The sequence below is a fragment of the Nicotiana sylvestris genome, chromosome 6, assembly GCF_000393655.2.
Source record: "Nicotiana sylvestris chromosome 6, ASM39365v2, whole genome shotgun sequence".
Taxonomy (NCBI): Eukaryota; Viridiplantae; Streptophyta; class Magnoliopsida; order Solanales; family Solanaceae; genus Nicotiana; species Nicotiana sylvestris.
In genome coordinates, this window is record NC_091062.1 from 67,922,184 (window position 1) to 67,936,417 (window position 14,234).

Genomic DNA, 14,234 nt, shown 5'->3' on the forward strand with positions numbered 1-14,234 from the left:
TCATGGGTTAGCCTAAGGTTTAATCTATTTCTTGAACTGTGTGAGTGCTATATTGTGTTTAGAAATTGTGATGACCCTAAACCCGGACCCGGTCGTGATGGCGCCTCTCGTGAAGACAAAGCCAACCGACACTACACCCAATTCTTTTCAACAATTAAACTAATACAAATTAAGTCTTTAACATAATAATAATCCCCAAATAAAGGTGAATAATACAATTTGCGGAATAGACATAGCCCGACATCGGGGTGTCACCAGTCATGAGCATCTACTAACCGATTTAAAACAGGAAGAGTCTACATAGTCTATTACAGAACTAAAACAAGAGAAAAATGAAATAGGGGAGAAGCACTGGTCTACGAACGCTGAGCAGCTACCTAGTGAACTCCGAAATCTGCTGGAAGCTCTCAACCCTCACAAGCAGGACCTGAAGCGCCTGAATCTGCACATGGGGTGCAGGGAGTAAAGTGAGTGCTCCAACTCAGTGAGTAATAATAATAAATGAAGACTAAGTGATAAGAAATCATGTAAAGGCACATCAACATGCTATAGAGAAGTAGTATAAAGCCAGTAAAAGCAATGAAACAGTGAAAACATATAAAGTCACCTTAGTTCAGTTTAAGCTTCTTTGAAATACCTTTTTAACAGTTAAGCAGGTAAATAACAGGCAGCTAGAAAAGATAAACACATAAAGAACCGCCCCTCGGGCACAATACCAACAGAATCAGCCCCTCGGGCAAGACATGGAACAACACCAACCCCTCGGGCTATATCTCATATCACAATGGGTGCCCGCGCTCATTGGGGGTGTGCAGACTCCAGGAGCGGCCCCTTACAGCCCAAGTGTAATATCAAACCATCTTTTGGCATAATCAATAGGATCTCGGCCTCATATCAAGCCATCTCGTGACCCTCGGCCTCATAATCATAAATAAGTGTATCCACACAACACAAGCCCTCGGCCTTACTCAGTCAGAATCTGATAAGCCACTCGGGAAATAGTAAAACATGATTCTCAACCAAAATTATTATTTAAAAATATCATTTAATGTATTAAAACAGAGTAAACATGGCTGAGTTATGAAAACAGTAGAATATAGCATGACTGAGTACAAGTATAAAGTCAAAACAGTGAGGAAATATTAGTAAAAATCCCTTAAGGGTCCAAATAGTTGGCACGAGGCCAAAATATGGCATTCCGCCCAAAACATGATGATAGCAAACAGTTTTCCATCAAATACGCGGTAAAACAGTCATCCAGGATGGACTAATTCACAATCCCCAATGGTGCACGACCCTAGGCTCGTCATCTAGCATGTGAGTCACCTCAAAATAGCACAATGATGTGTAATCCAGGGTTTCATACCCTCAGGACAACATTTAAAATCATTACTCACCTCAATCTAGTCCAAACTCTAGCCCGCGATGCCTTTGCCCCACGAATCGCCCTCCACTCGCATCGAATCTATCCAAAATCAGAATCACGACGTCAAAATATGCTAAGGGAACGAAGCCCATGCGAAAATAATCAAGTTATAGCATAAATCTCGAAATTACCCAAAACCCGACCCCGGGGCCCACATCTCGGAATTCGATAAAATTCACATCAATAGATTCCTTATCTCCCCCCGAGTTCATACATATCAAAAGTTCCAAAATCGGACCACAAATGGCCCTTCAAATCTTCAAGTCAAGGTCTCCAATACCAAGCCCTAGTTTCCTAATTTTTAACCCTTAATTTCCATAATTACAGCTCTAATCCGTGAAATAATACCATAGAAACGAGTTTTAAATTCAACAATCTTACCTCAATGAAGCTCCCTTGAATTCCCTCTTCAAAATCTCCCAAAAAGCTCCAAAACCGACTTAGAAATGGGGGAATAATCCAAAACTTCGGGAAGGAAATAATCTATACCTTCTGGCCCAGGCTATTCGCACTTGCAGTCCAGCTACAGCTTCTGCGGTCCAAGACGCCACATCTGCGGTCCTCACTTAAGTCCTCAACTTTCGCATCTGCGATACACAACCCGCACCTGGGCCATCGCAGGTGCGGTTCCTTAACCACTTCTGCGGTTCCTGCCCTCCTTGGCTTCTTTCGCTTCTGCGACTCCAAACTCGCTTCTACGAGACCACACCTGCGGTCCCATAGCCCCAGGTGCGGTTATGACAGCAATGGAACATCCTCAGTTGCCAAAACCAAACTCAATCCTTCCGTCAACCATCCGAAATAACCCCGAGGCCCCCAGGACCTCAACCAAAAGAACAAACATGCCATATACCACTGTCCAAACTTATAGCAATCTTCAAAAAACCTCAAACAACATCGAAATAACCAAATCACATCTAAATCAAGCCTAAGATTCCAAAATCTTTCGAATTTCGCTTTTGATCAAAAAGTCTACCAAACCATGTCCGAATGACCTAAAATTTTGCACACACATCCCAAATGACACAATGGACCTATTGCAACTCCCGAAATTCCATTTCGACCCCAATATCAAAATCTCACCTATCAATTGGAAAATGCCAAAATTCCAATTTCGCCTATTCAAGCCTAAATCTACTCCGGACCTCCAATACACATTCCGATCACGCTCTTAAGTCCAAAATTATCTCCCGAAGCTATCCGAACCATCGGAACTCACATCCAAGCCCTCAAACACATAAGTCAATATCCGGTTGACTTTTTCAACTTAAGCTTCCTCAAAAGAGATTAAGTGTATTAAACCTTACCAAAACATTTCCGAACCTGAGCCAACCAACCCGATCACACATAGAACCAATAAACAAAGTAATAAGAAGCAGAAATGGGGGAAATGGAGTGGTAACTCATGAAATAAGCGGCCGAGTCGTTACATCCTCCCCTTCTTAAACAAACGTTCGTCCTCGAACGAGTCAAGAAACATACCTGAAGCTGCAAATAGGTGAGGATATCTGCTCCGCATCTCCCGCTTGATCTCCCAGGTAGCCTCCTCTACGGGCCGACCTCTCCACTACACTTTCACTAAAACTATATCTTTTGATCTCAACTTTCTAACCTGACGCTCCAAAATAGCTGTTGGCTCCATATCATAAGTCAAATCACCATCTAACTGCACCGTGCTGAAATCTAGAACATTAGACGGATCCCCAATATACTTTCGGAGCATAGAAACATGAAATACCGGATGCACACTCGACAAGCTGGGTGGCAAAACAAGCTCATAAGCCACCTCCCCAACCCTCCGAAGTTCCTCAAAAGGCCCAATGAACTGAAGACTTACCCTTCTTCCCAAATGTCATAACACCCTTCATGGGTGAAACCTTCAACAAAACCTTCTTACCAACCATGTAGGACACATCCCGAACCTTCCTATCAGCATAACTCTTTTGTCTCGACTGCGCTGTATGAAGCATCTCCTGAATTACCTTCACCTTTTCTAAAGCTTCTTGCACCAAATCTGTCCCCAATAGCCTAGCCTCACCCCGTTCAAACCAACCAACTGGAGATCTACACCGCCTCCCATACAAAGCCTCATATGGAGCCATCTAAATACTCGACTAGTAGCTGTTGTTATAAGTAAACTCTACGACCGGTAGAAGCTGATCCTATGACCCTTCGAAATCAATGACAAAAGCACGCAACATGTCCTCCAATATTTGAATAGTGTGCTCGGACTGCCCGTCCGTCTAAGGGTGAAAAGCTTTGCTCAACTCAACCTGAGTACCCAACTCTCGCTGCACCGACCTCCAAAACTGCGACATAAACTGAGTGCCCCTATCTAAAATGATAGAAACTGGGACACCATGCAAATGGACAATCTCCCGAATATAGATCTCTGCCAACAGCTCTGAAGAATAAGTGGTACACACAGGAATGAAGTGAGCGGACTTGGTCAGCCGATCCACAATCACCCAAATAGCATCAAACTTCTTCAAAGTCCATGGGAGCCCAACTACAAAGTCCATGGTGATCCGTTCCCACTTCCACTCTGGAATATCCATCTGTTGAAGCAAGCCACCCGGTCTCTGATGCTCATATTTCTCCTGCTGACAATTGAGACACCAAGCTACAAATCCCACAATGTCTTTCTTCATTCTTCTCCACCAATAATGTTGTCTCAGATCCTGATACATCTTCGTGGTACCCGGATGAATGGAATACCGCGAGCTATGAGCCTCCTCCAGAATCAACACCCAAAGCCCATCTACATTGGGTACACATATCCTGCCCTGCATCCTCAACACCCCATCATCATCAATAGTCAAATCTCTAACATCATCGTGCTGAACTCTGTCCTTAAGTACAAGCAAATGAGGATCATCATACTGGCGCTCTCTAATGCGATCATATTAGGAAGACTGAGAAATCAGACAAGCCAATACCCGACTGGGCTCCAAAATATCCAACCTCAAAAACTGATTAGCCAAGGCCTGAACATCAACTGCAAGAGGTCTCTCCCCAACTAGAATATATGCCAAAATCTCCATACTCACCACATTTCAGCTCAAAGCATTGGCCACAACATTGGCCTTCCCCGGATGGTACAATATAGTAATATCATAATCCTTTAGCAACTCCAACCATCTCCACTGCCTCAAATTGAGGTCCTTCTGCTTGAACAAGTGTTGGAGGCTATGATGATCAGTAAATACCTCACAAGACACACCATATAAATAATGCCTCCAAATCTTTAGTGCGTGAACAGTGGCAACCAACTCCAAATCATGAACAAGGTAGTTCTTCTCATGGGGCTTCAACTGACGAGAAACATAAGCAATAACTCTACCCTCCTGCATCAACACACACCCAATACCAACTCTCAAAGCATCATAATACATAGTATATCAACCTGAAGCTGATGGCAAAACTAACACTAGAGTTATGGTCAAGGCTGTCTTGAGCTTTAAAAAGCTCTCCTCACACTCATCCGACCATACAAATGAAGCACCCTTCTGAGTCAACTTGGTCAAAGGTGATGTGATAGATGAAAATCCCTGAACAAACCGGCGGTAATAACCCGCTAAACCAAGAAAGATGTGAGTCTCTGTGGCTGAGGACGGTCTGGGCCAACTCTGAACCGCCTCTATCTTCTTCGGATCAACCTGAATACCCTCACTAGACACCACGTGCCCCAAGAAAGCCACTGAAATGAGCCAAAACTCACACTTGGAGAACTTTGTATAAAGCTTCTCCTCCCTCAATCTCTGCAACACAACTCTCAAATGCTTCGCGTTATCCTCCTGATTACGCGAATACACCAGAATATCATCAATGGAGACTATGATAAACGAGTCGAGATAAGGCCAGAACACGCTGTTCATCAAATGCATGAACGCTGCTGGGGCATTGGTCATCCCAAAAGGCATCACCAAGAACTCATAATGACCATATCGGGTCCTGAAAGCCATCTTAAGAATATTCGAGTCCCCGATCCTCAAATGGTGATAACCTGAACGGAGGTCAATCTTGGAGAACACTCTTGCTCCCTGAAGCTGGTCGAATAAATCATCAATGCGAGGCAAAGGATACTTGTTCTTAAATGTTACTTTGTTCAACTGCATATAGTCAATGCACATCCTCATTGTGTCATCCTTCTTGTTCACAAATAGAACCGATACCCTAAGGCGACACACTAGGCCGAATGAACCCCTTATCAAGGAGTTCCTGAAGCTGCTCCTTTAACTCCTTCAACTCTGCTGGTGCCATACGATACAGCAGAATGGAAATGGGCTGAGTGTCCGGCATCAGGTCAATACCAAAATCAATATCCCTGTCCGGTGGCATGCCCGACATGTCTGCAGGAAACATATCGGGAAAATCCCTCACAACTGGAACATAATCAATACTGGGAGTCTCTGCACTGACATCCCTCACAAAGGCTAGATACGAAAGACAACCCTTACCAACCATACGTTGGTCCTTCAAGAATGAGATTAACCTACTAGGAACATAATCTGTCAAATCTCGCCACTAAATCCATGACACACCTCGTATAGCCAATGTCACTGTCTTAGCATGATAGTCCAGAATGGCACGACACGAAGATAACCAATCCATGCCCAAAATAACATCGAAGTATACCATGCATAATAACAACAGATCCACTCGGGTCTCCAGACCCCCAATAGTAACCACACATGACCGGTACACACGGTCTACAATAACAGTATCGCCCACCGGAGTAGATATATGAACAGGTGAAACAAGAGACTCACGGGGTGTATCCATATAACAAGCAAAGTATGATGACACATAAGAAAAGGTGGAACTGGGATCAAATAATACAAAAACATCTTTGTGGCATACTAAGACAATACTTGTAATAACAGCATCGGAAGCGATAGCATCGGGTCTAGCTGGAAGTCCATAGAAACGGGCCTGACCGCCACCTAATCGACCTCCCCATCTTTCACGGCCTCTAGCTAACTGACCTCAACCCCTAGCTGGCTAGGTGGGTGGTGGTGAAGTAACTGGCGCTGAAGCCGATGACTGACTTCTCTACTGAGATGAACCCGTAAGACGATGAGGACACTGCCTCCACATATGACCCATCTCTCCACACTCATAGCAACTCCTAGGTGCAGGAGACGGGGACTGAAGGGAACCCCTAGCACCGGAATGACTAGCAGTTGCACCTGGCATAGAAGAGCCCTGAACTGATGGAGCACGAGACAAACTTTGAGCTGGAAGGGCACTAAGTAATGACTAGTCCTGATGAGGACCGTGAGAACCATGACCCAATGACGCCCCACGATAACCTGGACGAGCTGGCTGAGCATGCCTAAATGGACGACCTCTGCCTTGCTGAAACTGACCTCTCGAAGGAGCACCACCATAACTACCAGATCCTCGAGGCTCTTGGCCTCCCTCTCATCTTGCTCCTGGCGATGAACTGACTTAATCTCACGAGCAATGTCTACAACCTCCTCAAAAGTAGTACCAGTCACCATCTCTCTAGTCATGAGAATACGAAGCTGATAAGTGAGGCCAACAACAAACCTCCTGATCTTCTCTCTATCTGTCGGAACCAAACAAATCGCATGACGAGCTAACTTAGAGAACCTCATCTCATACTGCATCACAGTCATCTCTTCCTGATGCAACCTCTCGAACTGCCTGCGCAACTCCTCTTTGCAAGACTACGACACATACTTATCCAAAAATAGAACAGAGAACTGTTGCCAGGTAAGGGGTGCTACACCAACAGGCCTACACCTCTGAAAAGCCTCCCACCAAGTGAAGTTAGCTCCAGAAAACTGAAAAATAGTGAAAGCAACCTCGCTGGTCTTCCGAATACCCGATGTACGAAGCATCCTCTGACACTTATCCAAGAAACCCTGGGCATCCTCACCCTCTACACCACTGAAAGTCGGAGGCTGAAGTCTACCAAACCTCTCCAACCTGCGCTGCTCGTCCTCTGGCATGGCAGGAGCTACATAGTCTTGAGCAGCTACAACCGGCTGGGCTGGATGCACCCCCGATGTTTGAAGTCCTTGCACGACCTACTCAGGTGTGTGAGCGGTGGGAGTCTGGGTGCCTCCCCCGGCCTGAGAAGTAGTTGCGGCTGTAGTAACTGAGACCACCTGATCTAGGCCCATGCACACTGATAGAATCTGAGCCAAGCCTCTTGAAGACCCGAAATCACAATGAGCACAGCTGGTGCTGCTAGAACATCCACAACTGGAACCTGATCCTAAACTGGGGTGGCTGGTGGATCTATAGGTGCTACCCTAGCTGCTGTGCAAGCTACACCCCTACCCCTACCGCGACCACGACCCCGTCCTCAACCTTTAATGGCCACGGCTGGTGGTACTGGTGGTCGTCCATCCTGACTGGTATCGTGTGTCTTCACCATCTGAGAGAGAATAGAGTAACAAAAGTTTAGTACTCGGATTAACAGATTCATACGACAAGAATTTCAAGAATATGAAGTTTTTCCAAAAGGTTCTGTAGCCTCTCGAGGATAAATATAGACGTTTCCGTACCAATCCGCGAGACTCTACTACATACAGACCTATGTAACCTAGGCTCTGATACTAACTTATCACGACCATAAACCCTAACCCAGTCGTGATGGTACCTCTCGTGAAGACAAGGCCAGTCGACACAACACCCAATTCTTTTCAACAATTAAAATAATAAAAATTATGTCTTGAACATAATAATAATTCCAAAATAAAGGTGAATAATACAATTTGCGGAATAGACATTGCCCAACATCGGGGTGTCACCAGTCATAAGCATCTACTAACCGATTTAAAATAGGAAGAGTTTACATAGTCAATTACAGAACTAAAACAAGAGAAAAATGAGATAGGGGAGAAGCACTGGGCTGCAAACGCCAAGCAGCTACCTAATGAACTCTGAAATCTGCTGGAAGCTCTCAACCCTCGCAAGAAGGACCTGAAGCGCCTGAATCTGCACATGGAGTGCAGGAAGTAAAGTGAGTACCCCAACTCAGTGAGTAATAATAATAAATGAAGACTGAGCGATAAGAAATCACGTAAAGGCACATCAACATGCTATAAAGAAGCAGTATAAAGCCAGTAAAAGAAATGAAACAGTAAAAACATATAAAGTCACCTTATTTTAGTTTAAGCTTCTTTGAAATACCTTTTTAACAGTTAAGCAAGTAAATGACAGGCAGCTAGAAAAGACAAACACATAAAGAATTGCTCCTCGGGCACAATACCAACAGAATCATCCCCTCGGGCAATAATTGGTACAACACTAGCCCCTCGGGCTATATCTCATATCACAATGGGTACCCGCGCTCACTAGGGGTGTGCAGGCTCTGGGAGGGGCCCCTTACGGCTCAAGCACAATATCAAGCCATCTCGTGGCATAATCAATAGGCTATCAGCCTCATATCAAGCCACCTCATGGAATACAACTCAGTCCTTCCGCCTCATAATCACAAATCAGTGTATCCTCACAACACAGGCCCTCAGCCTTACCTAGTCAGAATCTCATAAGCCACTCGGGCAATAGTAAAACATGATGCTCAACCCAAATTATCATTTAAAAATATCATTTAATGTATAAACATAGTTGAGTTATAAAATAGTAGAATATAGCATGACTGAGTAAAGGTATAAAGTCAAGACAGTGAGGAAAAATCAGTAAAAATCGCCTAATGGTCCAAATAGTTGGCACGAGGCTCAAATATAGCATTCCGCCCAAAACATGATGATAGCAAACAATTTTCAATCAAATACGTGGTAAAACAGTCATTCGGGATGGACTAAGTCACAATCTCCAATAGTGCACGACCCCAGGCTCGTCATCTAGCATGTGTGTCACCTCAATATAGCACAATGATGTGTAATCTGGGGTTTCATACCCTCAGGAAAACATTAAAAATCATTACTCACCTCAATCCGGTCCAAACTCTAGCCCGTGATGCCTTTTCCCCTCGAATAGGCCTCCACTTGCGTCGAATCTATCCAAAATCAGAATCACGACGTCAAAATATGCTAACGGAACGAAGCCCATGCAAAAATAATCAAGTTATAGCATAAATCCCGAAATTAACCAAAACCCGACCCCCGGGCCCACATCTCCAAATTCGATAAAATTCACATTAATAGGTTCCTTATCTCCCCACGAGTTCATACATATCAAAAGTCCCAAAATCTGACCACAAATGGCCCCTCAAATCCACAAGTCAAGGTCTCCAATACCAAGCCCTAGTTTGCCAATTTTTAACCCTTAATTTCCATAATCACAGGTCTAATCCGTGAAATGATACCATAGAAATGAGTTTTAGGTTCAACAATCTTACCACAATGAAGCTCCCTTGAATTTCCTCTTCAAAATCTCCCAGAAAGCTCCAAAACCGACTTAGAAATGGTGGAATAACCCAAAATTTCGCGATCAAAATAATTTATACCTTCTGGCCCAGGCATTTCGCACTTGCGGTCCAGCTACCGCTTCTGTGGTCCAAGACGCCGCTTCTGTGGACCTCACTTAAGTCCTCAACTTTCGCATCTGTGATATACAATCGGCAACTGCGCCATCGCAGGTGCGGCTCCTTAACTGCTTCTGCGGTTCCTGCCTTCCTTGGCTTCTTTTGCTACAACAACTCAAAACTCTCTTCTGCGAGACCAAGCCTATGGTCCCCTAGCCACAGGTGCGGTTATGACAGCAATGGAACATCTTCAGCTGCCAAAACCAAACTCAATCCTTCCGTCAACCATCCAAAATCACCCCGAGGCCCTCGGGACCTCAACCAAAAGCACAAACACGCGATATACCACTATGCAAACTTATACCAATATTCAAAACAAATCAAACAAAATCAAATCAACCAAATCACATCGAAATCAAGCCTAAGATTCCAAAATCTTTCAAATTCCGCTTTGAATCAAAAAGTCTACCAAACCACGTCTGAATGACCTGAAATTTTGCACACACATCCCAAATGACACAACGGACCTACTGCAACTCCTGAAATTCCATTCTGACTCCTATATCAAAATTTTACCTATTAACCTAAAAACACCAAAATTTTAATTTCACCAATTCAAGCCTAAATCTACTCCGGACCTCCAAAACATATTCCGATCATGCTCCTAAGTACCAAATTATCTCCCGAAGCTATCTGAACTATCGGAACTCACATCTGATCCCTCAAATACATAAGTATCTCAAACCTTACCAAAACCTTTCCGAACCCGAGCCAACCAACCCGAACACACATAGAACCGATAAACAAAGCAATAAGAAGCAGAAATGGGGGAAACAGAGCGGTAACTCATGAAACGACCGGCTGGGTCATTACAGAAATCCTGCCTGTAGGACTCTCATAATCATCTTGATTCTGCATTTTACATTTGCATATTAGAGATCCTGTTTATAGGACTTTCATTCAATTCTGCACATAAGAAATCTCGTTTATAGGATCTATACATGTTTTCAAGAAATGTGTATTAGCAAGCATGCCTATAGGATCCTATTATTTGAACTAACAGGCCTTCCTGGTAATCTGTTTAATTTCTGCCCGTACACAATTAATAGATACCATGTCTATAGGGTTTAAATCAATCCAACAATAGATATTATGCCTATAGGACTAAAATTAGTTTCAAACCTAGAAATTATGCCTATAGGGTTTAAATCAATAGATAACATACCTATAGGACTAAAGTCAATTCAGAAATTAGAAAGCATGCCTATAGGAAATAAAATCTATATTTTCTTTACAAGTTAATATCAATGCTATACCCAGAAACCATGTCTATAGGTCTGTAATTAATAAGCTCATAAATATCATGTATGTAGGATTCTATTAAGCGATTCTAAATTCAGTTGCTATTGCCAACCACTTAGGCAACGTATCCGTAGGACTTAATAAGGATTCTGGGTTTATAATTATGACATATTGATGCCTGAAGTGCCCAGATTCATGCTGAATAAAATCAGTAGGCAAATAAATAGGCCTTAATGCTAGCCTTAATAAAACTGCCTTTATACTCTATTTTATCACGTAGATATCCTGCCTATAGGATTCCAAAGTTAATAAAGTTTGTTGATTCAATTGCGTGCTTTTGTTGCCTATGTGTGGAGGTCAATGTGAGCCCATATTTGTTCATTATTTGAAAGTCCTACTTGTTTTGTTTGTCGCCTAGATTTCATATTTATTAAGCAATATAGGTTGGTCGAGAACTATCCCAAATAGAGGTCCTAATACCTCCAGTGCCATAGGTAAGGGACATGTAGTGCACACATAAGGAACGAGCAAGAAACTACTAGAACGCTTAAGTAACAACTTAAAGATAGTAATTGGGTAGTAAAGGAGATGATAGTTTGTGCGCTAATGCTATGAGTAACACCCTGACTTGAGGGAGTTACAAAGCATTGCATGGAATAATCCTATAGGCTAAAAAACATAGGACTACCCCCTATACCCCTGTTTAATATAAATTAAATATTGTATTTGTCCAAATTGCTTTCTCTCCCTTTTAGACTAATTCACTTAATTTATGTTCGACCAGGATCCACCGTTGTGGACCTCGAGGGGTGCCTAACACCTTCCCCTCAAGGTAATTTCGAGCCCTTACCCGATCTCTGGTGATGCAAACTGGTATAATATGAGTTATCAGCTCTAGGTACCCTAACGCTCCTTAATCTATTAGGTGGTGACTCTTTCAATTCCAATTCTCTACCATCTCAGAAAAGAGTTGTCCCAGAAATATTGAAACTCGATTTCACGAAAAAAAGGGGGTGCGACATATATATATATATATATATATATATATATATATATATATATATATGTAGGGGTGTGTGTATATTTATGTATGGTGTGAAATTAGTTGGTTACAGGTGGCTGAATATCGTGGTAATGTGTGGAACCGACAACAGATAGAAGTTGAGTACCTAAATAATTGACATCGGTTACGAGGTACATAACGGATATAGAGTGAATCCTGAAGGAAGCATAACCCATGGAAAAGATTCGAAGGCTTGACATTAGATAGCATTAAATGAGCAACCATTACAAAATATATTTTCATTCAAGCCATCCTCCATGCACCGATCAATGATAATTTTATTCTCATTCAAGAAGAGCTTGATTTTAGGATCTTATCTCCCAAGAAATAGCTATAAATACTAGATTGGCAACTCTTGTAAAGGGAGGACAGATTTTGCACACAAAAGTTATCATATGTTGTTTCAAACTCAATCAAAAGCATTTGTATCATTGTTTTTATCACTGTTACTGTTCTTGCTGCAGGGAAGACCGAGCTCAGAATCAGGCTTGCTATCTTCCTTTTGATTTAAATCACTAATCCTATTTTTGCTCTATTTATTTATTATTTATGGATCAAATCGATTTGCTTGTCTATAGACCACGTTACAAATTCAACTGCACCATCTTATACGGTAAACAATTTTGCGCCCACCATGGGGCATAGACAGTTGCGTAATTGCTTTGATCCATTCATTTATTACTACCAAAATTTGTTTCTTTCCATAGTAAAAACAAGATATGGCAACTAAAAATGTCAACAATGCACACAATGTTGAAGCATGCGTTGAACGGTAAAAATTGTCCCAGCGTGATGATTCAATCAGCGAGACCCGCAACAAAGGTAGAGAGACAACTCCAGTTCGTGAAGGTCGATACCCTCGACATGTACAGGACCTAACTCCTAATGATACGGAGGAGGAACATGTCATAAAGACACTCAAATTCTTGAGGGAACAACAGAGAGCAATCATGGATCACCTCCCAAGGCAGGATCTATTTATGACGCAATTAAAACAAGAATTGTCATGTGTTTCCAATAACGCGAAACAAAAAGGGTCCAATTCCTCCTGGTGTTCCCGCAAATCAAACGGCTCAGAGAATCGATAACAACACCCCAAATGGTGAAGTCTGCTTCGACGAAGCCAAAGGGACCGGTAGCGGATCTGGGAACAACAATGAGAGTGATCCTTTCAAAACCGAGCTCATGAGATTCATGAGAGAAATGAATGAATGGATGAATCAGATGGAAGGGAGTTTCACCCTTGGATATATCAGATCCGGGCGCACTGCCAATATAGAGGGTCCAAATTCAAAAAAGTACACGTAGTTACCATTTAAGCCAAGTGCAACACCAGAGTTAATTCCAAAGAGATTCAAGATGCCGGACATACCAAAGTACGATGGGACTTCGGATTCATAAGAGCACATCACAACCTACACTACGACGATAAAAGGAAACGATTTGTCTCAAAATGAGATCGAGTTAGTATTGTTGAAAACGTATGGTGAAACCCTCACGAAGGGTCCCCTGACACGGTACTCCCTCTTAACCAAGCGTTCAATTGATTCTTTTGAAATGCTTGCAGATTCGTCACTAAGGCCCATGTTGGAACAAGAAAGGTTTAGGCCAGAAGGCAGACATATTTAGAATTTTGTAGGGTGAATTCGAGCTGTTGTGAGAATTCGTGATCCAATTCTAGAAGGAAAGGATGCTGCTATTGACGGTTCCAGATGATTGGGCAGTAGAGGCATTCACGAAGGGTCTAAACCCACTATGTTCCGATGCCTCCCAAAAACTGAAGGAGAATTTGCTTGAATTTCAGGAAACTACATGGGCGGATGTCCAAAACTGCTATGAGTCAAACATAAGGATAGAAGACGACCAATTTGGCTCTTTAGTGGCAACCAATGGGCGGGGTCGTGATAAAAATTAGGATAAGTTTAAAAATGACTCTGATGTAGATTGGAGGTCCTCCAAAGGTCGTTTTCTACCAT